Consider the following 24530-nt stretch of genomic DNA (forward strand, 5'->3'; position numbering starts at 1 on the left):
ATACTCCAGCCCCAGGATCCCCGGCAAGGCAGGAGATCTGTCCATACATATCCCTAGGAAGGAGGCTGAATGAAGGGAGCCGGGCAGTGTCATTCTGCAGGCCCCACTTCCATGGCACCTTACAAGTTAAGATCCAATGGCTTGGAATTCCAGCCACAGCCAACAGCGACAGGCTGAAGTCAGCCTGAGATAGGACTCAGTTCCCGGAAGAAGGGGTGGCTGCCATCTCTGTGGTTGAGTACACTGAGCAATTTCAGCCTGTCGATTTTGGAGAATACAAACGGTCCAGATGAGGAAAGGCCCCCAGGAATGCAGCACAGGTGCCTTGCCAGATTGTGGCCAGATAGCTTTAAGTGGGACCCCGATTCATTCCTCCTCACTGGGCAAGACCTCTCTATAGGGGCTTTAGCGACTCCAGCTTGGGTTCTACGGCAGAGTTCTGAGCTCTCCCTGGGACTGAGCTCCTGGGGGGAGGGATGGCTGCCATCTCAGTGGTTTGGTTGACTCAGCCATACCAGCCTGGCTGCTTTGAAGAATACAAATGGTCTGGACTAGGAAGGATCCCCCCTAAGAGCATACCTGCTCGACCAAAAAGCAGCCAGACTGCTTCTTTAAGTGGGTTCCTGATCCCATTCCTCCTACCTGGGTGAGACCTCCCAACAGGGGTCTCCCGATACCTCCTAGGTGCGTGCAGGCCAGCAACAGGTCAGTATTTCCTGTGATGGAGCTTCCAGAGGAAGGAGCTGACTGCCATCTTTGCTGTTTCACAGGCTTCACTGGTGATACTTCCAGGTACAGGAAAAACAGAAGTAACTAGGGTCTGGAGCAAACCCCCAGCAAACCACAGTAGCTCTGTGGAAGACAGACTCAATGGTTAAAGGAAAGACAAACAAACAGAAAACAACAACAACAAAAAAGAAGACCCCATAAAAACCTCATTTGAAGCTCAGCAACCTCAAAGATCGAAGGTAGATAAGTCCACAAAGATGAGAAAGAATCAACACAAAAATGCTAAAAACTCAAAAAGCCAGAGTGCCTCTTCCTCTCTAAAATGATCACCTCTCCAGCGAGGGCATTGAACTGGGCTGAGGCTGAGATGGCTCAATTGACAGAAGTAGGCCTCCAAAGGTTGATAATAACACACTCTACTGAGCTAAAGGAGCATGTTGTTGTCCAATGCAAAGAGGCTAAGGATCATGATAAAACAAGCCAGGAGCTGATAGAATAGTCAGTTTAGAGAGGAATATAGGTGACCTGATAGAGCTGAAAAACGCAACATGGGAATTTCACAATGCAATCATAAGTAGCCCTAGCAGAACAGACCAAGGGGAGGAAAGAATCTCAGAGCTTAAAGACTATCTTTTGAAATAAGACAGGCAGACAAGAATAGAGAAAAAATAACAAAAAAGAATGAACAAAACCTCTGAGAAATATGGGATTATGTAAAGAGACCAAACCCACAACCGATTGGGATACCTGAAAGAGCCAGGGAGAACAGAAGCAAGTTAGAAAATATACTTCAAGATATCATCCAGGAGAACTTTCCTAACCTAGCAAGGCAGGCCAGCATTCAAATTCATGAAATGCAGAGAACCCCAGTAAGATACTCCATGAGAAGATCAACCCCAAGACACATAATCATCAGATTCTCTAAGGTTGAAATGAAATAAAATATGTTAAGGACAGCCAGAGAGAAAGGCCAGGTCACCCACAAAGAGAAACCCATAAGACTAACAGCAGACCTCTCAGAGGAAACCCTACAAGTGAGCAGAGATTGGGGGCCAATATTCAACATTCTCAAAGAAAAGTTTTCCAACCCAGAATTTCATATCCAGCCAAACTAAACTTCATAAGTGAAGGAGAAATAAGATCCTTTTTCAGAGAGGCAAATGCTGAGGGAATTTGTCACCACCAGGCCTGCCGTGCACGAGCCCCTGAAGGAAGCACTAAATATGGAAAGGAAAAACCAGAACCAGCACTACAAAAACACACTGATGTACACAGATCAGTGACACTATGAAGCAACCACATAAACAAGTCTGGAAAATAACCAGCTAGCATCACGATGACAGGATCAAATTCACACATAACAATACTAACCTTAAATGTAAATTGGCTAAATGTCCCAATTAAAAACACAGAATGGCAAGCTGGATAAACAGCCAAGACCCATTGGTATACTGTCTTTAAGAGACCCATCTCATGTTCAAAGACTTACAGAGGCTCAAAATGAAAAAGTGGGGGGAAAATTTACCAAGCAAATGGAAAACAGAAAAAAGCAGGCGTTGCAATCCTGGTTTTCTGACAAAACAGACTTTAAACCAACAAAAATCAAAGTAGGTATTATATAACAGTAAAGAGTCATATTCAACAAGAAGAGCTAACTATCCTAACTATATGTGCACCTAATACAGGAGCACCCAGATTTATAAAGCAAGTTCTTAGAGACCTATAAAGAGACTTAGACTCCCACACAATAATAGTAGGAGACTTCAACACTCCATTGTCAATATTAGATGGATAATTGAGACAGAGAATTTAAAAAGATATTCAGGACCTGAACTCAGTTCTAGATCAAGTGGACCCGATATATATCTACAGAACACTCCCCCCAAAAACAACAGAATATACATTCTTCTCATTGCCACATGGCACTTACTCTAAAATTGATAACATAATCGGAAGTAAACCACTCCTCAGCAAATGCAAAAGAACTGAAATCATAACAAACAGTCTCTCAGATCACAGCACAATCAAATTAGAACTCAAGATTAAGAAATTCACTCAAGGCCGGGTGCAGTGGCTCACGCCTGTAATCCCAGCACTTTGGGAGGCCGTGGTGGGCAGATCACGAGGTCAGGAGATTGAGATCATCCTGGCTAACACAGTGAAACCCCGTCTCTACTAAAAATACAAAAAAACTAGCCGGGCGTGGTGGCAGGCACCTGTAGTCCCAGCTACTCAGGAGGCTGAGGCAGGAGAATGGCATGAACCTGGGAGATGGAGCTTGCAGTGAGCCAAGATCGTGCCACTGCACTCCAGCCTGAGCGACAGAGGGAAACTCCATCTCAAAAAAAAAAAAAAGAAAAAAGAAAAGAAAAAGAAAAAAGAAATTCACTCAAAACCACACAACCACATGGAAATTGAACAACCAGCTCCTGAATGACTCTTGGATAAATAATGAAATTAAGGCAGAAACCAAGAAGTTATGTGAAACTAATGAGAAAAGAGAGACAATGTACCAGAATCTCTGGGATGCAGCTAAAGCAGTATTAAGAAGGAAATTTATAGCACTAAGTGCCACATCAAAAAACTAGAAAGATCTCAGGTTAACAACCTAATATTTTAACTAAAAGAACTAGAGAATCAAAAGCAAACAAACCCCAAAGCTAGCAGAAGACAAGAAATAGTCAAGATCAGAGCAGAACTGAAGGAGATAGAGACAAGAAAAACCCTTCAAAAAATCAGTGAATCCAGGAGCTGGTTTTCCAAAAAAGTTAATAAAATAGATAGACTGCTAGCTGGATTAATAAAGAAGAAAGAAGTATCAAATAAACACAATCAGAAATGATAAGGGGGTTATCACCACTCACCTCATAGAAATACAAGCAACCGTCACAGAATACTATGAACACTTATATGCACATAAACTAGAAAATCTAGAAGAAATTGATAAATTCCTGGACACATACACCCTCCTAAGACTGAACCAGGAAGAAATTGGATCCCTGAATACACCAATAATGAGCTCTGAAATTGAGGCAGTAATAAATAGCCTACCAACCAAAGAAAGCCCAGAACCAGAAAGATTCACAGATGAATCTGTAGGTACAAAGAAGAGTTGGTACCATTCCTACTGAAACTATTCCAAAAAATTGAAAAGAAGGGACTTCTCCCTAATGCATTCTATGAGGCCAGCAGCATTCTGATACCAAAACCTGGCAGAAATACCCCTGATGAACATTAATACAAAAATCCTCCATAAAATACTGGCAAACCAAATCCAGCAGCATATCAAAAAGCTTATCCACCACAATCAAGTTGTCTTCATCCCCAGGATGCAAGGCTGGTTCAACATATGCAAATCAATAAATGTAATTCATCAGGTAAACAGAGCTAAAGGCAAAAACCACATGATTATCTCAATAGATGCAGAAAAGAATTTCAATAAAATTCAATATCCAAAATGTTAAAAACTCTAAATAAACTAGGTATTGAAGGAACATTCCTCAAAATAATAAGAGCCATCTATGACAAACCCACAGCCAGTATCATGCTGAATGGGCAAAAGCTGGAAGCATTCCCCTTGAAAACTGGCACAAGACAAGGATGTCTTCTCTCCTTGCTCCTATTCAACATAGTATAGGAAGTTCTGGCCAGGGCAATGAGGCAAGAGAAAGAAATAGCGGGCATTCAAATAGGAAGAGATAAAGTGAAATTATCTTTGTTTGCAGATGACATAATTGTATATCCAGAAAACCCCATCATCTCAGCCCTAAAGCTTCTTAAGCTGATAAGCAACTTCAACAAAGTCTCAGGATACAATATCAATGTGCAAAAATCACTAGCATTCCTATACACCAACAATAGGCAAGAGGAGAATTGAATCATGAATTAACTCCATTCACAATTGCTACAAAAATAATATAATACCTAGGAATCAACTAACAAAGGAAGTGAAGGACCTTTTCAAGAACTAGAAACCACTGCTCAAAGAAATCAGAAAGTACACAAACAAATGTAAAAACATTCCATGCTCATGGATCAGAAGAATCAATATTGTGAAAATGGCCCCATCACCCAAAGTAATTTATAGATTCAGTGCTATTCCCATTAAACTACCACTGACATTCTTCACGGAATTAGAAAAAACTATTTAAAAATTCATATGGGCCGGGTGCAGTGGCTCACACCTGTAATCCCATCACTTTAGGAGGCCAAGAAGGGCAGATCACCTGAGGTCAGGAGTTTGAGACCAGCCTGACCAACATGGAGAAGTCTCATCTCTACTAAAAATACAAAATTAGCCAGGCGTGGTGGCGCATGCCTGTAATCCCAGTTACTCAGGAGGCTGAGGCAGGAGAATCACTTGAACCCGGGAGGCAGAGGTTGTGGTGACCCAAGATTGCGCCATTGCACTCCAGCCTGGGCAACAAGAGTAAAACTCTGTTTTTAAAAAAAAAAAAATTCACATGGAACCAAAAAAGAGCACCTTGTAACCAAGACAATCCTAAGAATAAAGAACAAAGCTGGAGGCATCAAACCACCCAACTTCAAACTATAGTACAAGGCTACAGTAACCAAAACAGCATGGTACTGCTACAGGGGAATAGACATATAGACCAGAGGAACAGAATAAAGAACTCAGAAATAAGACCACACACCTAAAACCATCTGATCTTCAACAAACCTGACAAAAACAAGCAATGGGGAACGGATTCTCTATTTAATAAATGGCGCTGGGAGAACTGGCTAGCCATAGGCAGAAAATTGAAACTGGACCCCTTCCTTACACCATGTACAAAAATTAACTCAAGATGGATTCAGGACTTAAATGTAAATCCCAAAGTATAACAACCCTAGAATATCTAGTTAATACCATTCAGGACATAAGCATAGGCGAAGATTTCATGATGAAAACACCAAAAGCAATGGCAACGAAAGCAAAAATTGACAAATGGGATCTAATTAAACTGAAGAGTTTCTGCACTGCAAAGGAAACTATCATCAGAATGAACACACAACCTACAGAATGGGAGAAAAATTTTGCAACGTATCCATCTGACAAAGGTCTAATATCCAGAGACTGCAAGGACTTAAACGAATTTACAAGAAACAAACAAATAACCACATTAAAAAGTGGGCAAAGAATATGAACAGACACTTCTCAAAAGAAGACACACATGTGGCCAACAAACATATGTAAAAAAACTCAATATCACTGATTATTAGAGAAATGCAAATCAAAATCACAATGAGATACCATCACACGCCAGTCAGAATGGCAATTATTAAAAAGTAAAAAAACAACAGATGCTGGTGAGGTTGTGGAGAATAAGGAATGCTTTCACACTGTTGGTGGAGTGTAAATTATTAGTACAACCACTGTGGAAGACAGTGTGGTGATTCCTCAAAGACCTAAAAACAGAACTACCATTTGACCCAGCAATCCCATTACTGGGTATATACCCAAAGGACTATAAATAATTCTATTATAAAGATACATGAACAGTTATGCTCATTGCAGCCCTATTCACAATAGCAAAGACATGGAATCAACCTAAATACCCACCAGTGATAGACTAGATAAAGAAAATGTGGTATATATACATCATGGAATACTATGCAGCCATAAAAAGGACCATGTTCCTTTGCAGGGACATGCGTGTGGGTGGAAGCCATTATCCTCAGCAAACTAACACAGGAACAGAAAACTCCGCATATTCTCACTTATAAGTGGGAGCTGAAAGATGAGAACACAAGGATGCAGGGAGGGGAACAACACATACTGGGGCCTGTTGGAGGATGGGGAGAGGAGGGACAGCATCAGGAAGAATAGCTCATGCATACAAGGCTTAATACCAAGTTGATGGGAAACCACCATGGCACACGTTTACCTGTGTAACAAACCTGCACATCCTATAAGAGCAATGATTATTTATTTTTCATGATTCTGTGGGTTGGCTGGGTGGGTCCTCTGCTGGTTTTTCCTGGCCTCGCCCACAAGGTCACATTTAGATATAGGGTCAGCTGGGCAAGTACATCCCCAACAGCCTCACTCTCAGCTTCTAGCTCTGGGGTGGGAACATCTGAGTCCTTCTCCATCCAACACAAGCTAGACATGGTGGTTTCTTGGTTCCACCAGGGAGAGAGCAAGAACTGCAAAGCCTCTTGCCCTGGAGCCAGCACTCTGTCCCTTCTGCCACCTTCTGTTGGTAAAAGCAAATTGCATGGCCAGCCCAGATTCATGGGATGGAGAAATAGACTCCATACCTCAAAACAGAGAGCCCGCTGCCACTTGTCAGAGGAGCCTAGACACAAGGAGATGTGATTCCTCATGGCTGACAGTCTCCACAGATACCAAGAGCAGATCCCACCCTCTCTAGCAAAAAATGAGGCTTCATTGCCTTGACCGAGTCTTGACCCTCAAAGCTCACTTGAAGTTAGCTGCTGAGTCACAGGGTCAGGATCACTCACTGGAAGATTAAATGCATACTTTCACTGTCTTTGCTCCATCCAGAAATGTGATGACTCATTCTTGGAGCATGAAGGTTTGTTGTGGGAAGTGTGCAGAGTGTTTTTCTTTACTTCCAGAGTGACAAGCCAGGGTGAAAAAATGGAACAAATTCCAAAAAAAAAAAAGGTAATTTATCTGGAAATCAGTGTTAAATTCAAAACAAGCTGCCTTTGGACAGTCTGAGACCTACCTTTCTGGTAGTCTTTAAATGTAACACAGCAGTCCAGGTGTGGTGGCTCACACCTGTGATTCCAGCACTTTCGGAGGCTGAGGCGGGCAGATCACCGGAGGTTGGGAGTTTGAGACCAGCCTGGCCAACATGGTGAAACTCCATCTCTACTAAAAATGCAAAAATTAGCCAGATGTGGTGGCAGGCACCTGTAATCCCAGCTACCTGGTCAGCTGAGGCAGGAGAATTGCTTGAACCCGAGAGACGGAGGTTGCAGTGAGCCAAGATTATGCCTTTGTACTCCAGCCTGGGAGACAACAGCAAGACTTCGTCTCAAAAAAAAAAAAAAAAAAAAAAAAAGTAAGACAGCTAACCATCAGTCTTTACAGAAAATTTGGAGCATGGATCCTTAGCAGGGCCAGTCGGCTGGTTAAAGACCCAAACACTGGAAGCAACCCAAGTGTCTATCAGTGCATGAAGGGATAAGCAACATGTGATCTATCCATGCAATGCAACATTGTTCAGCCTTAAAAGAAGAGAACTCTGACACACGCTACAACACAGATGAATCTTGAAGACATCATGCTGAGTGAAGTAAGACAGTCACTGTATGATTTTACTCATATGAGGTACTCAGACAAAATCATAGAGACAGAAAGTAGACTGACGGGTTCCAGGGGCTAGAGGAAGGGGACTGGGGAGTTGGTGATTAATGGGAATGGAGTTTCCGTTTTACAAGATGAAAAGAGTCTGGAGATCAATGGTGGTGATGGTTGCACAATAATGTGAATATTCTTCTTCTTTTTTTTTTTTTTTTTGGCTGTTGGGGGCAGAGTCTCACTCTGTCGCCCAGGCTGGAGTGCAGTGGCATGATCTCAGCTCACTGCAAGCTCCGCCTCCCAGGTTCACACCATTCTCCTGCCTCAGCCTTCCGAATAGCTGGGACTACAGGAGCCTGGCTAGTTTTTTGTATTTTTTTTAGTAGATACGGGGTTTCACTGTGTTAGCCAGGATGGACTCCATCTCCTGACCTCGTGATCCACCCACCTCAGCCTACAATGTGAATATTCTTAATACTGCTGAGTTATTCATTTAAAAATGGTTAAGATGCTTTGAAGATCCTTAGAGCCCAATGTCTCAACTCACCTGGACTGTTTTACCCCACGGGTTCAGGGACAGCCCCCATCTATTTCGCCAGGCATTAGCCCAAGACTTGAGCCAGTTCTCATACCTGGACACTCTTGTCCTTTGATATGTGGATGATTTACTTTTAGCCGCCTGTTCAGAAACCTTGTGCCATCAAGTCACCCAAGCCTTCTTAAATTTCCTCACCACCTGTGGCTACAAGGTTTCCAAACTGAAGGCTCAGCTCTGCTCACAGCAGGTTAAATACTTAGGGCTAAAATTGTCCAAAGGCACCAGGGCCTCAGTGAGGAACACATCCAGCCTATCATTGTTTGAATGGCTCTTCGGAATCTATGTGCTTCCTCTCATTCTTAGTGCCCTCTATGACCATCTACACTGAACAAGATTTAAACAATTATGTCGTACCTAAGCCCCACAACATTCCTTTTGTTATTGGAGCAGGAGTACTAGGCGGACTAGGTACTGGCATTGGCGGTATTACAACCTCTACTCAGTTCTACTGCAAACTATCTCAATAACTACATGGTGACATGGAACAAGTTGCCAACTCCCTGGTCACCTTGCAAGATCAACTTAACTCCCTAGCAGCAGTAGACCTTCAAAATCGAAGAGCTTTAGACTTGCTAACCGCTGAGAGAACCTGTTTCTTTTTACGGGAAGAATGCTGTTATTATGTTAATCAATCCGGAATCGTCACCGAGAAAGTTAAATAAATTTGAGATTGAATACAACTTAGAGCAGAGGAGCTTCCAAACACCAGACCCTGGGGCCTTCTCAGCCAATGGATGCCCTGGACTCTCCCCTTCTTAGGACCTCTAGCAGCTATAATACTGTCACTCCTCTTTGGACCCTGTATCTTTAACCTCCTTGTTAAGTTTGTCTCTTCCAGAATCAAAGCTGTAAAATTACAAATGATTCTTCAAATGGAGCCCCAGGTGCAGTCCATGACTAAGATCTACCGTGGACTCCTGGACCGGGCTGCTAGCCCATGCTCCAATGTTAATGACATCAAAGGCACCCCTCCAGAGGAAATCTCAACTGCACAACCCCTACTATGACCCAGTTCAGCAGGAAGCAGTTAGAACGGTCATCAGCCAACCTCCCCAACAGCACTTGGGTTTTCCTGTTGAGAGTGGGGACTCAGAGACAGGACTAGCTGGATTTCCTAGGCCGACTAAGAATCTCTAAGCCTCGCTGGGAAGGTGACTGCATCCACCTTTAAACATGGGTCTTGCAACTTAGCTCACACCTGACCAATCAGGTAGTCAACAAAGCTCACTAAAATGCTAATTAGGCAAACACAGGAGGTAAAGAAACAGCCAATCATCTATTGCCTGAGAGCACAGTGGGAGGGACAATGATCTGGATATAAACCCAGGCATTGGAGCCGGCAACGGCTACCCCTTTGGGTCCCCTCCCTTTGTATGGAGCTCTGTTTTCACTCTATTAAATCTTGCAACTGCAAAAACAAACAAAAAAACATGATTAAGATGGTAATGTTTTGTTTGTTTATTGTTTGTTTGTTTATTTATTTTTTGAGACAGGGTCTCACTCTGTCCCCCAGACTGGAGTGCAGTGGTGCGATCTCAGCTCACTGCAGCCTCACCCTCCCAGGTTCAAGTGATTCTCCTGACTCAGACTCCCGAGTAGCTGGGATTACAGGCAACTGCCACCACGCCCAGCTAATTTTTGTATTTTTAGTAGAGATGGGGTTTCACCATGTTGTCCAGGCTAGTCTGAAACTCCTGACCTCAAGTGATCCACCCACCTCAGCCTCCCAAAGTGCTGGGATTACAGGTGTGAGGCACTGTGCCCAGCCAAGATGGTAAGTTTTATATTAGGTATATTTTACCACAATTTAAAAATTTTAAAAATGATCTATGCAACCTATCATGTCATGCCTGAGAGTTGCCCTGATAGTCACAGACCATAGACTGCTTTAAGACATGCACTCACCTGGGCTTACTCTGTGTCTAGCCACAGTGCAAACGTCTCTGTTTATTTATTTATTTTTTTGAGATGGAGTTTCGCTCTTGTTGCCCAGACTGGAGTGCAACAGTGTGAGCTTGGCTCACTGCAACCTCCGCCTCTTGGGTTCAAGTGATTCTCCTGCCTCAGCCTCCCAAGTACCTGGGATTTCAGGTGTGCGCCACCACACCCAACTAATTTTGTATTTTTAGTAAAGACAGGGTTTCACCATGTTGGCCAGGCTGGTCTTGAACTCTTGGCCTCAGGTGATCCACCTGCCTCAGCCTCCCAAAGTGTTGGGATTATAGGCATGAGCTACTGCACCCGGCCGCAAATGTCTCTTTTATCTTGAAAGCTCAGAAGCATGAGGGGTTGCATCAGTCAATCACTTCCAACAAGTGCCCCCTGGAATACAGAACTACATGAATGTGTATGTGTACAAGAGGGGGCCTCGGGAGGCAGAGAGAAGGTGGAAAGCTCACTGACTGCTGGACCCAAGTCCTGGCAACCATGCGAGGGCAGCTCTGCTGGGCATAGCTGGTTGTCCACCCAGCATCCATCTGACTTTCTGTCTTTCTTCAGTACCTTGGCTTGTTTCTGTGTTTGCTTTTCAGGTCTTTTTTCCTACAGACTGAAGCCAGGGAGAACTGACCCACCCCCATGTCCATCTCCCCCTGCCCCGCCCCTCAGTGGAACTCCATTCCCTTAATTGGTGAAGGAAGAGTCTGCTGGGAAGTGAGGAATTCTGGAATATGTCCTTCTAGATGTTGTTATGGCCGAATGTGAGGCCTTACCCTGCTACCCCCACTGTGCTTGCCAGAGAAAAGCCAGTATCCAAACTGCCACAGCACAAGGAGAGAAAGTTCCCCAGTCACTGATGGCATAGCTGAGCCACTCATCAGTCATACCCGGAACCTCACCTGCCTTCCACTTACAGTTACCTTCGTCGCTTAGACGAGCCAAGAGTATTCTAGTGGATATGGTATCATCTATCCGACATCCTAGAAAAGAAAACTCATGTCTCAGTCATAAATAAAATCAAGAAAATTACATCTAGGTAAGTGCCACCAAGTCCACGATGAGGAACAACTCAGCCATCAGGAGGATGTGGGGATGCTGGGTGAAGGGGTGGAGAACTGGCCACCCCAATATATGTGGCTTCAGCATATTGATTTAGTTGAACTGAAAGCACACCAGAAACAGATGCAGACAGGGTTCTCTGCCCTGCCCCTTTCTACCTAAAACCAGGTCATAGAATTCCCCATGAGAAAGGTGCCCTTCCTGTACCAGGAAGAGAACATTCGTGTCACCAGAGACTGGGAGTCGATGAAGAATGGACCTGCGCACACAAGCCTACGAAAATAATGTTAATCCCCTGTTGGTTCTCCCCGCGTATTTCCCAGTCACCATCCCCCAGTTTACTGTCCCTAACCCAAGCCCTTCGTCTTGTCACACCGTAATTTACCATTCTCTGTGTGAAACGGTGTCTACGCTTTTGGACCTAATGGCTTCTTCAAGTCGTTGTTTTCCTTCTGAAGACTCCTGTGCACGTGTTAAAATATTAAACCAGTGTGTATGCTTGTCTCCTGTTAATCCATGTCAGTTGAATTCTTAGGCCAGCCATAAAACCTGAGAGGGTAGAAATAAGTGTTTCCTCCCCTATATGGGTAGGCAAAGCAGAAATAGTAAGAAAGCTAAAAAGTAAAAGTGATGCTGGAAGGCTATTTTATGATAGATCGAGGTGGGTGGATCACCAGAGGTCAGGAGTTTAAGACCAGCCTGGCCAACATGGTGAAACCCCATCTCTACTAAAAATACAAAAAAAAAAAAAAAAAAAATTAGCCAGGTGTGGTAGTGAGAGATTACATCTGTAATCTCAGCCACTCGGGAGGCTAAGGCAGGAGAATTGCTTGAACACAGGTGGCAGAGGTTGCAGTGAGCCGAGATCGCGCCACTGCACTCCAGCCTGGGCGACAGAGCAAGGCGCCATCTCAGAAAAAAAAAAAAGAAAGAAAGAAAGAAGAAAAAATCAGTATGTTTATAGTTACAAAAAAAAAACTAATTATAGAAAATTTTTATAACCCCCAAATAAAAATCACCTTTAACATCATCATTATGCAAAGTTAACAACTCTTTCTTTCTAGCCCATGACTTTGCAGAATCTTTTAGATGCCCCCTCTTGATTAGGTGAGTAAAAAGGAAAATAAAATCAGAGAAAAAAATGCAGAGGTCTCTAAGGGAAATGTACACATGGAGTTAAGTTTGAATTGGAGGAAAACAACTCACTGAAATTAAAAAAAAAAAAAAACCAGCTTGATGATATAATTAACATATGCAAAATTCATTTAAAGTATACAATTTAATGTTTTTCAATATATTCACAAGGTTATGAATATACCATCATCACAATCTAATTTTAAAACGTTTGTGACTGGTTACAGTGGCTCGCCTCTGTAATCCCAGTACTTTAGGAGGCCAAGGCAGGCGGATCATTTGAGGTCAGGAGTTCAAGACCAGCCTGGCAATGTGATGAAACCCTGTCTCTACTAAAAATACAAAAATTAGGCAGGCATGGTGTCACGTACCTGTATCCCAGCTACTAGAGAGGCTGAGGCAGGAGAATCGCTTGCACCTGGGAGGAAGAGGTTGCAGTGAGCCAAGATTATGCCACTGCACTCCAGCTGGGCAACAGAATGAGACCCTGTCTCAAAAAACAAAAACAAAAACAAAATTTGTGTCCCTTAAAAGAAAATCTCCTGATAATCATTCACTCCCCATGCCCAGCGGGTCCCTGAATTCACCCCATTGTGATTTCCTAGTTTGAGGACGCACGATTGGAATGGATGTACTCAGCAGCTGGTTGGATCCCTACATTTGTTCCCTGACCAGTAGAATGGAGTAAGGGCTATTATGATGGGAATGGCCAAGTGGAAGCCACTAGAACTACTTTGACTAGGAAAATAGTAAACCAAAAGCAACACCACATTTCTGGAAAGCTTGCAGAGATTAGTGTCACCATCAAGGACTTAAGGATGCCCCATAAACCTATTCAGCTCACCTATTTGGACTGTGCAGAAGACAGAAGGATCTTGGAGAATGACAGTGGATGGATTATCATGAACTTAATCACGTGGTGACTTCAACTGTAGCAGATATTTCATTGCTTGAGGAAATTAGCACAAACCCTGGTACCTGGTGTGCATCTATTGGTCCAGCAAATGCTTTTTTCTCCATCACTGTTAGTGAAGACTTCCAGAAGTAGTTTACTTTAGCTGGCAAGGCAAGCAATACACCTGCACTGAAAGGAGTGTGTCCTCTCCAGCTTTATGTCACAATCAGTTCACAGAGATTTTGATTGCCTTCCCCTTCCAGAAGACATAAACATTCATCCGTTACATTGATGACATTACGTTGACAGACCTAAGAACAAGAAGTAGTAAATACGTTAGATTTATTGGTAAGACATTTGCATATCAGAGAATGGGAAATCAGTTTTTTAAAAATCTCAGTGGCTTTCCATGTCAGTGAAATTTCTAGGAGGTCTAGTGATGTGGACGCGTGTTAAGGTATTCATATGAAGGGTAAGCTGTTGCATCTAGCCTCTCCTATAACTAAGAAAGAGGCACAGTGCCTAATAGGCCTCTGAATTTTGGAGGCAACATATTCCTCATTTGGATGTGTTACTCCAGTCCATTTACCAAGTGACCAGAGAAGCTGCTAGTTTTGCATGAAGCCCACAACAGGAGAAGGCTCTGCAACAGATCGAGGCTGCTGCTCAAGTTGCTTTGCTGCTCAGCATATGACTCAGCAGATCCAATGGTGTTTGAAATGCCAGTGGCAGATAGGGACGCTGTTGGAACCCTAGCAGGCCATATGGGTGAATGGCAGTACAGGCTGTATGGGTGAATGGCAGTACAGGCCTTTACGTTTTAGAGCAAAGTCCTGCCTCCTCAACAGATAACCACCCTCCTTTTGAAAAACAGCTCTTGGCCTGCTACTGGGTCTTAGAGGCTGAACACTCAAGCATGGACCATCAAGTTACCAGGCCACCTGCACTGCCCTTCATAAACTGGGTGGTTTATCGCCCACCAATCCATGAAGTTGAGTGTGCACAGCAGCACTCCATCATCAGATGGAAGTGGTATATACATGATCAGACCCAAGTAGGCCCTGAAGGCACAAGTACGTTACATGAAGTGGCCTTGCTACACTGCCTCCTCTCTCCTAGCCTGCACTGATGGTCTCACAAGTAAGTTCCTGACAATCATTGTCAGAGGAAGAAAACACTCATTCCTGGACTACAGAGGTTCTGAGGGATATGCAGCCCCCACTCTGAAGTGGACAGCTGCAGCACTGCAGCCCCTTTCCAGGACGGCCCCGGAGGACAGTGGTGAAGAGAAATCCTCCTAGTGAGCCAAACTTTGAGCAGTTTATCCTGGTTGTCCACTTTGCCTGGAAGAAGAAATGGCATGATATGCGATTATAAACTGATTCATGGGCTGTAGCCAGTGGTTTGGCTGGATGATCAGATACTTGAAAGGCACATGATTGGAAAATTGATGACATGAAAATTTAGGGAAGCTCTACGTGTATAGACCTCTCTGGGAAAAGAACATAAAGATATTTGTGTTTCATGTGAATGCTTACCAAAGGGTGACCTCAGCAAAAAGGACTTTAATAATCGAGTGAATAGGATCATCCATTCTGTGGATATCAGTCAGTCTCTTCTCCCAGCCACTCTGTCATGGCCCAGTGGGCTTGTGAACAAAGTGGCCATGGTGGCGGGGATGGAGATTACGCGTGGGCTCAGCAGCAGAGAGTGGAAGTCCTGAGTACGGCCTCCACTGAGTGCCCAATCTACCCGGAGCAGACAGCAACACCGAGTCCCCAGTATGATCACCCAGGGGGAACAACCAGCTATCTGATGGCAGATTGATTACATTGGATCACTTCCATCATGGAAGGGACAGAGTTTTGTCCTTACTGGAATAGACGCTTACTCTGGATACAAATTTGCCTTCCCTGCTCACAGTGCTTCTGCCAAAACCACCATTTGTGGAGTCACTGCATGCCTTATCCACCATCAGCTGCACCGCCTTGCTTCTGATCAAGAAGAAACTCACTTTACAGTGAAAGAACTGTAGCAATAGGTCCGTGCTCATAGAATTCACTGGTTTTACCATATTCTCTATCATCCTAAAGCAGCAATTTTGCTAGGAGAGTGAAACGGCCTTTTGAAGACTCAGTTACAGTGCCAGTTAGGTAGAGCCGTACCTTGCAGGGCTGCAGCAAGGTTTCCCAGGAGGTTGGATATTCTCCAAATCAGCATGTAATCTATGGTGCTGTTTCTCCCATAGCCAGGATTCACAGGTCCAGACACAAAGGGGTGGAAATGGGAGAGGCACCACCCACCATCACCCCTAGTGACCCACTAGCAAAAGTTTTGCTTCCTGGTCCTGTGCCTTTATGCTCCACTGGCCTAGAAGTCTTAGTTTCAGTGGGAGGACAAAAACAATGGTTCAACTGAACTGGAAGTTGACTGAAACCTGGCCACTTTGGGTTCCTCATGCCTCTGAATCAATATGCTGCAAAAAGAGCTAGTGCTGGCTGGGGTGATTGATCTTGATTACCAAGGGGAAATTGGACAACTATTCCACAATGGAGGTAAGGAAGTGAATGTCCAGCATACAGTAGATCCCTTAGGGCATCTCGTTTTATTATCACAACAGTCTTGTCTATTGTTTCTATGACTGCAGACCATGCTTACAGGAGGAAGATTACTTCCGTACAGGGCACAGCACAAACAGACATGGAGGCGTGGGACCATGACTAGTCACATCAGACCAGGCACAAGGACAGTGTGCTAGGGAGTCATGAGCATTTGTGGACAGAGAGCAGAGGCACAAGATCAGCGACAAAGAAGCTCAACTCCGCTTGGATGTGTGAAGCTCCACACAACTCCATGTGATGAGCAGACACCTTAAGAAATACACACATGGGGCCAGGCGCGGTGGCTCAAGCCTGTAATCCCAGCACTTTGGGAGGCCAAGATGGGCGGATCACAAGGTCAGGAGATCAAGACCATCCTGGCTAACATGGTGAAACCCCGTCTCTACTAAAAAATACAAAAAATTAGTCGGGTGTGGTGGCGGGCACCTGTAGTCCCAGCTACTCGGGAGGCTGAGGCAGGAGAATGGCATGAATCCGGGAGGCAGAGCTTGCAGCCAGCTGAGATCGCACCACTGTACTCCAGCCCGGGCGACAGAGCAAGATTTCTGTCTCAAGACAAAAAAAAAAAAAAAAAGAGTAAGAAATACACACATGGATCTCCGCCATGTTATTGCCATTTTCTTTTCTTTTTTTAAGACAGAGTCTCTCTCTGTCGCCAGGCTGGAGTGCAGTGGCACGATCTCTGCTTAATGCAACCTCCACCTCCTGGGTTCAAGAGATTCTTCAGCCCTGAGTAGCTGGGATTACAGGCGCGCACCACTAGACCCAGCTAATTTTTGTATTTTTTTTAGTAGAGGCGGGGTCTCATTATGTTGGCCAGGATGGTCTCGATTTCTTGACCTCATGATCCACCCGCCTTGGCCTCCCAAAGTGCTGGGAGTACAGGCGTGAGTCACGGCGCCTGGTCGCCAAAACTATTTTTTTTTTTTTTGAGACGGAGTCTCGCTCTGCCGCCCCGGCTGGAGTGCAGTGGCGCGATCTCGACTCACTGCAAGCTCCGCCTCCCGGGTTTACGCCATTCTCCTGCCTCAGCCTCCCGAGTAGCTGGGACTACAGGCGCCTGCCACCTTGCCTGGCTGGTTTTTTTTTTTTTTGTAGTTTTTAGTAAAGACGGGGTTTCACCGTGTTAGCCAGGATGGTCTTGATCTGCTGACCTCGTGATCCGCCCGTCTGGGTCTCCCAAAGTGCTGGGATTACAGGCTTGAGCCACCGCGCCCGGCCGCCAAAACTATTTTTAAGTTAAATCTCTCCAAACCTTTAGACCTAACTTCCAGTTGACAGACAATACAGGAACAGAGGAACAGGTAAAAGGACATAAGAAGGAAACAGTTTGACAAAATTCTTTTTTTTTTTGAGGCGGAGTCTTGCTCTGTCGCCGGGGCTGGAGTGCAGTGGCCGGATCTCAGCTCACTGCAAGCTCCGCCTCCCGGGTTTACGCCATTCTCCTGCCTCAGCCTCCGGAGTAGCTGGGACTACAGGCGCCCGGCTAGTTTTTTGTATTTTTAGTAGAGACGGGGTTTCACCGTGTTAGCCAGGATGGTCTCGATCTCCTGACCTCGTGATCCGCCCGTCTCGGCCTCCCAAAGTGCTGGGATTACAGGCTTGAGCCACCGCGCCCGGCGACAAAATTCTTAAAGCCACACACTTCATGCTAACTAGCCTGGTCTCTTTGAGAAGCCAAAATCATGAAGAAATAAGAGGGTACGGGGCCTAATGTAGATTAAACCATAATGCAGTGATTGGATCCTGGTTTTTAAAAAAGCAAATAGAAATTTGCAGTTGGATTATTGGGAAAATTTGAATATGGATTGAGCATGAGATGATCTTTGGGAATTATTACCTTTGTGAAGTATGATACTGGTTGTAGAAGTTCTTCAGTTTTTGGAAGTGTAGGAGGAAGTACTCAGGGATAAACTGTCAGGAAAGCTGTATCTTTTTAAAATCATTGTTCAGAAAAATACATACAGTTGACCCTGGAACAATGTGGGAGTTAGGGGTGCTGATACCCATTCCTCTGTAAAGCTGAAAATCCAAAATAACATTTGACTTCCCCCAAACTTAGCCATGAACAGCAGACTTTTGACTGGAAGGCTTACTGATAACCTAAGCAGCAATTAACACATATTCTGTATGTACCATACGCTGTGTTCTCATAATACAGTAAGCCAGAGAAAAGAAATGTTATTAAGAAAATCAAGAAGAAGAGAAAACATATTTACTACTCATCAGGTGAAAGTGGACCATCACAAAGCTCTTCCTCCTCATTGTCTTCACACTGAATAGGCTGAGGCAGAGGAGGAAGAGGAGGGGTTGGTCTTGCTGTCTCAGGGGTGCCAGAGATGGAAGAAAATCCTTGTATAAGTGAATCCACGCACTTCAAACCCATGTTATGTTGTTCAAGGGTCCACTTTACATAGTTTTATGTTGGGAGATCATAACAGAAAAAAAAATATATATATATATATATATATGTATATATTAAGACTTGGGAACGTGATAATACTCTCAAGGAGGTTTTCCTCTAAATTCTAAAAGGCATCTTCATTCTTGCTTAGTCTTAGTTAAGCTGTGTATTTCCCTTCTAGCGAGCACAGTGCTTGCTCAGAGCAATTGCTCCATGATTTTTTTGAGCTGGAAGGATTCAAAGACGTTATTAGGCCTCCTCCTGCCTAAAAGTGGTTGACATAATGAAGGGCATATTTTTCTTAAATAACAAGAAGTCTGGAGGCAGCAGTTGTTACCAGAGGTTCAGCTGCTCCATAATGCCTTCAGGAATCCTGATCTTTTCTATCTTCTTGCTCCTCTGTCCTTGGTGGGATGGATTTCAGATTCGTATTTGCTTCCTTGTGGCTGCTGGTGGCTGCAGCAACCGTCAGTGGAAGAGAAGGGCCACAGGGCCCTTTCTTTATCAAGAAGCCTCCCGAGGGACTCTCACGGATACATCTTTGGCCATGCCTGAATCACACGGCAAACCAAGCTGCAAGGGAGCCTGGGAAGCCAGACTTCACTATTCTAATGTCTTCTAAGTGCGAGAAAGGGATTTGAGGGTTATGAATTGGGTTCTGGAGGAGCTAACAAGTTTTGCCTCCAACCACTTCCTAGAAAACCTAAATGTATTCAAAGTAGATTTCCTTGGCAATTATCTCTATAAAAATTAAAGTAAAATAAAAAGTTGAAAAAAATTTGATTTGAAAAGTCATTGAATTTAGTAAGGATAGAGCATCAGTTCATTCCAAAAAACACCTAACAACTCACTGACTATACACCAAGCACTGAGAAAAAATCCAGGAGGTAAAGATGAATAAGGACTGGTCCACATCCTTAGAAAGCTGACAACCGGGCAGTAGAAGCATGCCTGCAGATAAGTAGTTATATTATGAGAAAGAGCCAGCAAAAGAAATGCTAAGTGGCCTGGTGCGATGGCTTACGCCTGTAATCCCAGCACTTTGGGAGGTCGAGGTGGGTAGATCACCTGAGGTCAGGAGTTCAAGACCAGCCTGGCCAACCTGGTGAAACCCTGCCTCTATTAAAAATACCAAAACTAGCTGGGCATGGTGGCAGGAACCTGTAATCCCAGCTACTCTGGAGGCTGAGGCAGGAGAATCACTTGAACTCGGGAGGCAGAGGTTGCAGTGAGCAGAGATCCACCACTGCACTCCAGCCTGGACAACAAGAGCAAAACTCCATGGCAAAAAAAAAAGAAATGAAGAAAAAAAAAAGAAGAAAAAGAAAAAAGAAACACAAAGTGGGCAAAGAGAATCTGGCCTGGGGACTCAGAGCTGTTTTAGAGAAGCTCTGATTTCATCCGTTGGAAGAGAAGAAAACAGCGCAAGCACAGACCCAGGGATGAGGCCAGCCTGCCCCCCCACCCGCCCCTTCCACAGAGCTGCCAGCGTTGCCTGTGGCCGCCAGGATGAGGGGTTTGTACTTGTTACCAGAATAATTCCCATTTTTCAGCCTTGTAGAAAATGCCTAAGACTTGGAATCACACATCTTCTTCTAGTTCTGCTGCTGATGAACTGTGTGAGATCCAGTTTGAAATTGAAGTCAGAGAGCCCTTTTATTTATCATTGAGACTCTGCAGCGTTTCTGGCCACGTAAGGAGGGCACGTGCTCTGCACACTGTTTCTTAACCATGTCACTGACATAGTGGCTGCAATTGTGTCCATCTGTTAGCACTTGGTATATTTTTTTGCTGAACAAGCCAGACATAACTTACTACGGCAAATTTGTACCTGGAAATCACGGAGATGTGATGGCAGACAAGCTCTGCGGTCATCTGGGAATGTCTCGCCAAACCGAAGGAAACCTGTGTGTTGTGTGCAGGGATTTCCATGACAGCACTGGCTTCCCAGTGACCGGCAGCATCCAAACAACCGTCAAGAGAAGGAAAGTATTTTAAATCAAGAAATAGGGAAGTAACCTTGTATCTGCCAAATTAGGAGGCAGAGATCAGATGATATCATCAGCTCTTTAATATATTTTTTTTTTTAATAGAAAGCCTTCACCTCTCCTTTTTTGGTCACTTAAGTGTTTGCTGGCGGTTTCTAAAATGTCTTTTACTCCATGACATTATAGGAAAGGCGCTTTTGGAGCCGTAGTTTGGTTATAAACGACTCTCCCACAACTGTTTTCTATTTCCATTTTGTTTCACTGACTGAGAATGTAAATTGAACTTTAGTGCTATTGTGCTTTGTTCTGCCTCTCTTTGTGGAAATGTGTTTTGAATTAAAGTCCACGAATAAACCAGAGCGGTCCCAAATATTGCCGTTCAGCTTTCGAACAGCTTGAGAGCCAGGAAAAGACAGAGCATGTGGTTTTATGAGCCCCAGATGGTGTAATGGGTGTCACGTATGTCTTTATGTGGGGAGGTCACGGGTTCAGGTTCCATCTGGAGCCATCTCAGAGACACTTCATATCCAAGGAATAAAGATGAGATCTGGGGCAGAAAACATGGTGCCTGCAGGGAGAAGACATGGTGCCTTCTCACCCTAACCACCACCATCTTGGCCAATGCCCATTCACTTATCTGAGTCTAGCGATGTTGCCTTTGACTCAGAACAAAACAATGTCATAGATTGTTTCCCTGGAATCTTCTGTCTCCACCGACTTCTTCTTTGATAAGATCCACAAATGAGCTTCTTCCCTTGTTCATGATTGAGAAACCCAAACCATCCTCTCATTTACTCCTGAAGCAAGTAGGAATGTTTATAGGAATATTTTCTTACCATCTCTATGCTGTAGTCCTCGGAGAGAGAATAACTAAAAGAAAGTTTCTGAGACCATTTTCTACTTCTTCACCAGAGTGGATATAAATCTAGACTTAGTGATGCTATTTGATTTGGCTTCCAAATAGTATTGATACAGTACAGTCATAATGGATTTGCAGCCATGCTAATAATTCATGTACTATTTCCTTTCATTTCTTAATTAAAAACTTAAATTGTGCCAAGTGCGGTAGCTCACGCCTGTAATCTCAGCACTTCGGGAAGCAGAGGTGGGTGGATCACCTGAGGTCAGGAGTTCGAGATGAGCCTGGCCAACATGGTAAAACCCCATCTCTACTAAAAATACAAATATTAGCCAGGTCTGATGGCTGACACCTGTAATCCCAGCTACTCAGGAGGCTGAGGCAGGAGAATCACTTGAACCTGGGAGGCAGAGGTGGCAGTGAGCCAAGACCATGCCACTGCACTCCAGCCTGGGAGACAGAGCAAGACTCCGTCTTAAAAAAAAAAAAAAAAAATTTTTTTAAACTTAAATTGTGATAAACCATACATAATATAAAATGTACCATCGTGACCATTTTCAAGCATACAGTTCAGTGGCACATTCATATTGTGCATATTACAGTGGCTCACGCCTGTAATCCGGGCACTTTGGGAGGCCAAGACAGGAGGATTATTTGAGCCCAGGAGTTCGAGACTAGTTTGGGCAAGATGGCAAGACCCCGTCTCTATGAAAGAGTGAAAAAAAAAAATTAGCCTGGCATGGTGCCACACGCATGTAGTCCCCAGCTTGGAGAGGCTAAAGCAGGAGGATCTCTTGAGCCCAGGAGTTCGAGGTTACAGTGAGCTGTGATTACACCACTGCACTCTAGCTTGGGTGACAGAACAAGACCGCATCTCTAAAAAAAAAAAAAAAAGACGAAATAAACATACTGTTGTGCTACCATCACCACCATCCATCCCCAAAACACCATACCCTCCACCTGATTTTTGTATTTTATAGAGATGGGGTTTCACCATGTTGCCCAGGCTAGTCTTGAACTCCTGAAATTACAGGCATGAGCCACTATGCCTGGCTCCAAGACCTCTTACAATCTTGCAAAATGGAATCTCTGTCCTCATCAAACGTTAACACCCCATTTACTACCACACCCAGCTCCAAGGCCCTGGAAATCTTAATTCCTGTACTTTTGCTAGACTTTTAGGTATGGGCTATAGGAAATGTATTTTCCCTCTTTTCCCAGCATTCTGAGCTTAGTCCATGTAGGAGAGGAAAATTTTCTCTTCTCTCCACCTGTCTTGGGTTCATTGGAGGAGGCCCTGTAGATTGGACTGACAGAAGACAGATTAACGAGAGAAAAACAAACAAGCTTATTAGCACGTGCACCGCGCGCACACACACACACACACACACACACACACACGAGAGCACTCAGAGATGAGTAACTCAAAGGGGGGGTGAACATGTGGGCTTCTATCCTTATCAAAGAACAATACATTTGTAGAAAAGTGATGAGATAAAGGACAAGGACTTTGAGCTTCTAGTTACAGCAACCTGTGGGAAGGAGAATCATCTCTGGGTAGTGTGGAAGATAAGGGTGGTTAGTAAGGTTTGTTATGTAGGATCCTCTAGTGTTTTCTCCTGCGGATAAGCATCTAGAATTGTCTCTGGTGATTAGCTTCTGTCCTTCCTAGCAGAGAGAAGGGGGATATCTTTGCCAGTTTGGAGGGCAGAGAGTTTTTCTTGCATCTGCATCTTCTCAGTTGCTGTCAATTCCAATTAATCCTGATGTCAAAGTGTATATTTTGGAGCAGCACATTCTGAATCCCTTCACCTACGAATAAGGAATTTCTACTCTCTTCCCCTTCACTCCGGCCTGTGGAAGGGAAGACGGGAACTTTTGGTGGGTGTCTAGAGAGCAGAAGCGGAGGGTTTCTGGCTCTTTTATGATTTGGGGAAGTAACAGGCTGTCTAAGACATAGTCATTGTATTCTTCTGTCATTTCAGGGGCTGTGATTACTCACACGTGCATATGATTGGGTGAAACTGGGGTAAGATTAGGAAAAAGCCTATTGGAAAGCAGAGGAAAAAGCCTTTTCCCCAATGAGGTTAAACACTAGTAAACTGCCGTTTTGCTCTCTAGCTGACTGTACTGTGAATTGCTTCAGAACGCAGGAGGAGAAGAGAGGAGTGATGTTTATTCCCTGCTGCTCCCCACGACCTCTCCACCAGCCTGCGAGCCCCGTGATGCCATGCATTTGCAGTGCTGAGCACATTTGGGTCAGCTTGCCTATATGTCTTTGAAGATCCCTGAATTCAAGCTTCTGCTTATCATATGCCCACTGTTGGTAAGCAACAGCCAGTTCTTTTATCATTAATAACCAGCACTTTCCTATTTTGCCCAGAACTTAATCTACAAATCAATCAATCAGTCCCTACCATGGTTCTTCTGGGGGCTGCGACAGTTTCCCCTGTGAGAAGCAGCCAGATCGCAGATTGGTGGCAGTAACTGGAGAACAACTGGGGGGCATGTGGTTGATTTGGGGCTCAAGTGGGAAAGAACCATCCTGCTCGTAGCCATTGCTTCTTTCCTTTATACTTTTTTATTTTGAAATAATATTGGACTTAGAGAAAACTTCACAGATAGGACAGCGAGTTTTTATATATCCTCACCCAGGATTCCCAACGTTCACATCTTTCATAGCCAGGGCAAAATGATCAAACCCAGGAAATTAGCAGTGACATGATGCAAAATAAACTACAGATCTAAATTGAATTTGGTCAGTTGCCCCACTAATACACTTTTTCTCTTCCAGGATCCCATCTAGGAGCCCCCTTGCATTAACTTGTTGCAGCTTCTTAGTTCTCCAATCTGGGACTGTCTCTCAGTGACCCAAACACACCTCTGCAGAATCCTGATCAGTTATTGCTGTGGAGTGTCTGTTGTTCTGGGGCCGTCTGATGTCCTCTCATGATCTGATTGAGGCTATACTTTTAGCAAGAATACTGCATAAATAACGCTGTGCCCTCAGTGCAATGCATCCCCACGGG

The 24530-nt window shown here is 44.2% G+C and overlaps 1 protein-coding gene across 1 annotated transcript in view; it reads right to left on the reverse strand.

The window, feature by feature from the left end:
• Positions 1-13593: 13593 nt before the first annotated feature.
• The window catches only part of SPTLC1 (serine palmitoyltransferase long chain base subunit 1), a 116356-nt gene continuing 105419 nt past the window's right edge, over positions 13594-24530 (reverse strand). Inside the window, exon 18 of the transcript XR_003307109.1 lies at positions 13594-13940. The gene's annotated coding sequence lies outside the window, so the exon portion shown is untranslated. The remainder of the gene's footprint in view (positions 13941-24530) is intronic.

Source organism: Piliocolobus tephrosceles, chromosome 14, assembly GCF_002776525.5.
Source record: "Piliocolobus tephrosceles isolate RC106 chromosome 14, ASM277652v3, whole genome shotgun sequence".
Classification (NCBI taxonomy): domain Eukaryota; kingdom Metazoa; phylum Chordata; class Mammalia; order Primates; family Cercopithecidae; genus Piliocolobus; species Piliocolobus tephrosceles.